This window comes from Miniopterus natalensis, chromosome 1 (assembly GCF_054644295.1).
Source record: "Miniopterus natalensis isolate mMinNat1 chromosome 1, mMinNat1.hap1, whole genome shotgun sequence".
Classification (NCBI taxonomy): domain Eukaryota; kingdom Metazoa; phylum Chordata; class Mammalia; order Chiroptera; family Miniopteridae; genus Miniopterus; species Miniopterus natalensis.
Window position 1 is genome coordinate 99,772,086 of NC_142081.1, and position 7,157 is coordinate 99,779,242.

Genomic DNA, 7,157 nt, shown 5'->3' on the forward strand with positions numbered 1-7,157 from the left:
TTTTCTCATTCAAAATATTCACCTTGTTCCACTTAATTTGTTTCACCTTGGGTTCTGCCAGATGTTAGAAAATGTTTCCCTAGCTCTATTTTTGTTTGCATCCTCTTGGTATATCTTTGTTATACAATTCTTTTACTGTCATCATTTTGGTATCATTTTAAATGTCTCTTAACAACATTTAGACTATTCTTTGCTCAATCTGAATCTTTGTCTTTTAATGGGGGAATTTAACCTATTTACATGAGTGTGATATTTAGATAGGTTGGGCTTATCCTATCTTCCTAATCTTTGTATTTTTTCTTAATTACACGTTCTTGTTGCTTCCTTTCCTTTCCCCTTATTTTGCAAGAATGATCCAGTTATCTTTGGTCCTTTTCTTTTCCTATAATGATGGGAAATCATGTATTCTGTTTTTGCCATGCAAGTGTGTATTTATCAATTTTACTAGTTATATCTTTTTAAAAATTAATTTCAAGGCATCAATAGTAGCAATGAAAAGATAACATTAATGTTGGAAGAGAGTACTGAAATGGACATTTTCACACTTTATTGGTGGGAATGTAAAATATTATCCTGTGTTTCCAAGTGTTTATTTTGAGGGGGTGAGGAAAGTAGCCCTGATTACATGGCTTAAGCCAGGGAACGCCTGAGGCTGTGGTCAATCTCATACAAGCTGAAAACTAAAGGATGAAATTTCCAAATGAAAAACAAGGTATTGGTAAGAAAGCATGAAAATAGATGCTGTCATGGCAACAAATATCCCCTATAATGGTCATTGTAGTATCATTTATAACTGAGAAAATGTGGATTCAACGTAAATGTGCATTAATAGGGAATTGGGTAAATAAATGATGGAATATCAATACTATTCCAATTCTCTATGTAATCTTGGGCAAATTACTTAACTTTTCAATTCTGATTTCCTTAAAATGGAAATATGAGGGCACCTATATCAATCATAAAGTTATAGTAAGGCTTAGACAAATTAATATATGTAGAGCCCTTACAGTAGTTTCTGGCACATGATAAATGCACAATAAATGTTATTTATCATTATTGTTATTATTATTCAGCTTCTAAAAACAATATTATGGTGCTGGTGAGAGAGAATAGAAGAAAGATGGTCAAAAGACACAAACTTCCAGTTCTAAGATGAATAAGTACTAGGGATGTAGTGTACAGCACTGTGACTATAGCTAACACTGTTGTATGGTGTATATGAAAGTTGTTAAAAGAGGAGATCCCTGCCCAGCTGGGCATGGCTCAGCAGTTGAGCATGGACCTAGGATCCAGGAGATTGTGGTTCAATTCCCGGTTAGGGCGCATGCCCAGGTTGTGGGCTGGATCCCCAGTCGGGGCCGTGCAGGAGGCAGCCAATCAATGACTCTCTCATCACTGATGTTTCTATCTCTCTCTCTCCCTCTCCCTTCCTCTCTCTGAATCAATAAAGATATATATATATATATATCTTTTTTTTTTTTAAAAGAGTAGAACCTAAGAATTCTCATCACAAAGGAAATAATATATGCAAATATTTTTGTATCTAGATGAGATGATGGATGTCACCTAAACTTACTATGGTAATCACTGCATGCTATCTGCAAGTCAAATCATTATACTGAACAACCTAAACTTATACAGTGCTGTATGTGAATTATATCACTATAAAATGGGGAAAAACCAGAATATTAGCTCTTTTACATAACATATTATTAGCTGAAAATCTTCAGAATAGTGGTTATTTCACACTCTAATTTTTTGTTGTTAAAGATTATGGATGCATGTATGCTGAAAATGGCTACACACAGAAACGACCATATGTATATGTCATACATATATATTATAGAAATACGTGCTAAAATGCCAACTTTCATTATCTTTTGGTTTTTATGTGTCCCTTGGCACTATAAAGGGATCAAAGATGGGAAGCAAGCCCAGGGAAGGGTGTAAACATCAGGAAGGACTGTGGCAACATCTCCTTGTAAACCCAGAAGAAGGCAGAAAATAAATTACTCTGGAAAACAAAGTTGTAATTCCTATATAGCTGAGTTTATGAAATGAGAGTCATACCTTCTACGCCCAAAATTATGTTGTTTGAATTTTTAAAACCAAATATGTGTTGCTTTTGTAATAAACGGCCATCATTGCCTCCCCACATATTCTCTTCTAAGTGAACACATTCTCTCACTAACACTGGTTCCATCTCTTCTTACCTGGGCCATTCTTATTATCTCTCTGGAAAATCTGAAACTGGAATACTGAGGGAAAAATTAGGAAGAGCAAGAAAATGAAGCAGATGCAGGGGTGGGGATGACAGACAAGATGGGTTCTGGGAGACCAAGGGGTAATGTCGATTCCTAATAGATATTTCAGCCCATTTGACCCTGGCTACCATTAGCCTCTTTTGTCTAGATGCAGGTGAAGATAATAAACTCTCCACTGTTGAGGTAGTTGTGGTTCTCTTCCTAGCAACTAAAAGATCTCTGACAAGAATATCAAGTGCTAAACCTTTCTAACCTAGAACGTAATCTTTTTAATTTCTGAAGCATTCTTATATTACAATATCATATTGGGAAAGATCACTGTTTCTTTGACATTTGTCTCCATGGTTAGAGCTCTAATTGCCTCATAATTACCTATGTGTTCACTTGTTGGCTCTGAAAAATTCTTTATCCTTCTACTGGCCTCCTGCCACTACCTGGCCTCCTGCCACCATCTGGCTCACAGGAAAAAGGTTAATGGATTTTAATATTTTCCTAAGCAAACTTTCCTTAGGAAGATAAGTCAGCTACTGCCAAGGAAGAAAAGCATTGGCCGAACACTGATTTTTAGATTATTTGCATCATTGCTTCTTTCTGTTTCTAAAGTTGATTGAAAGCTTCCCATGCACATTTTTTAAAATTAACTCTTTTTTTTTTTTATCGTTGGAAGTATTACAGATGTCCCCCTTCCCCCCTCATTGATCCCTCCACCCGGTATCCACAACCACACCACAACCCCCAGGTCTTCTCCACACTATTGTCTGTGTCCATAGGTCACATATGTATGCTTCTAAGTTCTTTGATTAATCTCCCCACACACTCCCCAGCCCCACCTTCCCTCTGAAATTCATCCGACTGTTCCGTACTTCTATGTCTCTGTATCTATCTTGTTCAACAGTTTATTTTGTTCATTAGATTCCACATATGAGTGAGATTATGTGGTACTTGTCTTTCTCTCACTGGCTTATTTCACTTAGCATAATACTCTCCAGGTCCATCCATGCTGTCCCAAAGGGTAAGAGATCCTTCTTTTTTACAGCTGCATAGTATTCCATAGTTTAAATGTACCACAGCTTTTTTATCCACTCATCCACTGATGGGCACTTGGATTGTTTACAGATCTTAGATATCTTAAATTGCGCTGCTATGAACATAGAGGTGCATAAGTTCTTTCTAATTGTTGGTTTGGGTTTCTTAGGATATATTCCCAGAAGTGGGATCACTAGATCAAATGGCAATTCCATTTTTAATTTTTTGAGGAAACGCCATACTGTTTTCCACAGTGGCCACACCAGTCTGCATTTCCACCAGCAGTGTACTAGGGTTCCCTTTTTCTACATCCTTGCCAGCACTTGTCATTTGATGATTTGTTGATAGTAGCCATTCTGACAGGTGTGAAGGGATACCTCATTGTGATTTTAATTTGCATCTCTCTGATGATTAGTGACTGAGCATTTTTTCATATGGCTCCTGCCCATCGGTATGTCCTCTTTGGAGAAGTATCTATTTAGGTCCTTTGCACATTTTTAAATTGGATTGTTTGCCTTCCTTTTGTTAAATTATATGAGTTCTCTTTCTATACTTTGGATATTAACCCTTATTCTGATGTGTCATTGGCAAATATGTTCTCCCAGACAGTGGGCTCCCTTTTCATTTTGTTGATGGTTTCTTTTGCTGTGCAGAAGATTTTTATTTTGATGTAGTACCATTTGTTTATTTTCTCCTTTGTTTCTCTTGACCTAGGAGGTGTATTGGCAAACATATTTCTATGAGAGATGTCTGAGATTTTGCTACCTATGTTTTCTTCTAGAATTTTTATGGTTTCAAATCTACATTTAAGTCTTTCATCTATCTTGAGTTTATTTTTGTGTATGGTGAAAGTTGGTGGTATAGTCTCATTCTTTTGCGTGTACCTCTCTTATCTTCCCAGCACCACTTATTGAAGAGACTGTCTTTACTCCATTGTATGTTCTTGCCTCCTTTGTCAAATATTAATTGACCATAATGGCATGGATCAATTTCTGGGTTCTCTGTTCTGTTCCACTGATCTCTATGTGTTCTTGTGCCAGTACCAAGCTGTTTTGATTACAGGTGGCTTTGTAGTATAACTTGATATCTGGTATTGTGAGCTCTCCAACTTTGTTCTTCTTTCTCAAGATTGACATGGCTATTTGGGGCCTTTTATGGATCCATATAAATTTTTGAAGTGTTTGTTCTAGATGTATGAAATATGCTGTTGGTATTTTAATAAGGATTGCATTGAATTTAGATTGCTTTGGGTAGTATGGACATTTTAATGATGCTAATACTTGCAATCCAAGAACATGTTATACTTTCCATTTGTTTATATCTCTATTTCTTTTTTTAGTGCCCTATAGTTTTCCAAGTACAAGTCTTTTACACCTTTGTTTAAGTTTATTCCTCGGTTCTCAGTTTCTTAGTTGCAATGGTAAGTGGGATTTTTTTTTTTTAGTTTCTCTCTCGGAGAGTGTATAAAAATGTCATCAATTTCTGGGTGTTAATTTTGTATCCTGCTACCTTGCTGAATTCATTTATTAAATCTAGTAGTTTTTTGGTGGAGTCTTTAGGATTTTCTATGTACAATATCATGTCATCTGCAAATAATGACAGTCTTACTTCCTCCTTTGCAATTTGGATGCCTTTTATGTTTTCTTCTTGTCTGAATGCTGTGGCTAGGATTTGCAGTACGATGTTGAATAACAGTGGTGAAAGTGGACACCCCTGTCTTGTTCTGTTCTTGGGGGAAATGGTTTTAGTTTTTGCCCATTTAGTATGATGTTGGCTGTAGGTTTGTCATATATGGCCTTTATTATGTTGAGGGATGATCCCTTTATTCCCACTTTGCTGAGAATTTTTATCATAAATGGATGTTGGATTTTGTCGAATGCTTTTTCTGGGTCTATTGATATGATCATGTGATTTTTGTATTTCAATTTATGTGATGTATCACATTTATTGATTTGGGAATATTGTACCAACCTTGCATCCCTGGAATAAATCCCACTTGGTCATGGTGTATGATCTTTTAAATAAATTGCTGGTTCTAATTTGCTAATATTTTGCTGATGATTTTAGCATCTATGTTCATCAGGGATATTGGCCTGTAATTCTCTTTCTTTGTAGTGCCTTTATCTGGTTTTGAAAATAGGCTAATGCTGGCCTTTGTAGAAAGAGCTTGGAATTGTTCTTTCCTTTTGGATTTTTTAAAATAGTTTGAGGAAGGTAGGTGTTAATTCTTTTTTGAATGTTTGTTAAAACTCCTCTGTGAAGCCATCTCGGCCAGGGCGTTTCTGTGCTATTTTTTAAAAATTATTGTTTCAACTTCAGCAATTATTGGCCTATTCAAGTTTTCTGACTCTTCCTGATTGACTTTTGGAAGGTTGTGTATTTATAGGAATTTGTCCATTTCATCTAGGTTGTCTGGATTGGTAGTATATAGTTGTTCATAGTAATTTCTTACAATCCTTTGTATTTCTGTTGGGACAGTTATTTCACCTCTTTTGTTCCTCATTTTGTTTATTTGGGTCCTCTCTCTTTGTTTCTTGATGAGTCTGGCTAAAAGTTCATCAATCTTGTTTATCTTTTCAAGAACCAGCTCTTGGTTTCATTGATCTTTTGTACTGTTTTCTTAGTCTCTATGTCATTCATTTCTGCTCTGATCTTTATTATTTCCTTCCTTCTACTTACTCTGGGGTTTTCTTGTTCTCTTTCTAAGTTTTTAAGTAGTAGGGTTAGAGAGTCTATTAGAAGTTTTTCTTGTTTTTTGAGGTAAGCTTATAGTGTTATGAACTTCCCTCTCAGGAATTTTCATTGTGTCCCATAGATTTGGAGTTGTGTGTTCATTTTCATTTGTTTCCAGGAACTTTTTTCTTTCTTTCTCGATGTCTTTGGTAACCCATTCATTGTTTAAAAACATGCTATTAAGCCTCCATGTGTTTGAATGTTTTTTAGTGTTTTTATTGTAGTTGATTTCTAATTTCATGCCATTGTGGTCTGAGAAGATGCTTGAAATGATTTCAGTCTTCTTGAACTTGTAGAGACTTGTCTTGTGTCCTAACATGTGGTCTATCTTTGAGAATGTCCCATGTGCAGTTGAGGAGAATGTATATTCTGCAGCTTTGGGGTGGAATGTTCTGTAAATGTCAATTAAGTCCATCTGAACTAGTGTGTCATTTAGGGTCACAGTTTCCTTGTTGATTTTTTTGTCTGGAAGACCTATCCAGTGAAGTCAGTGGGGTGTTATATTCTCCTAGTGTGACCGTATTGCTGTCTATCTCTCCCTTAAAGTCCTCTAGAAGGTTTTTATATATTTAGGTGCTCCTATATTGGGTGAATATATGTCTATCAGGGTTACATCCTCTTGTTGGACAAATCCCTTTAGTATTATGTAATGACCTATTTTGTCTCTTGTTATGGTCTTCAGTTTGAAGCCTATTTTGTCTGATATGAGTATTGCTACCCCAGTTTTTTTTTTTTCCATTTCCATCCCTTCACTCTCATCCTGTGTGAGTCTTTTGTTCTGAGGTGGGTCTCTTTTATTTATTTTTATTTTTTTAAATATATCTTTATTGATTTCAGAAAGAGGAAAGGAGAGGGACAGAGAGAGATAGAAGCATCAATGATGAGAGAGTCATTCATCAAGCCCGCAACCCTGGCATGTACCCTGACCAGGAATCGAACCCCAATCGCCTGGATCCTAGGTCGGCGCTCAACCGCTGAGCCATGCCTACTGGGCGAGGTGGGTCTCTTTTAGACAGCATATATTTGGGTCATCTTTTCTTATCCCTTCATTGACCCTATGTCTTTTTACTGCGGCATTTAATCCATTTACATTTAAGGTTATTATTGATAGATACTTATCTATTGCCATTTTAA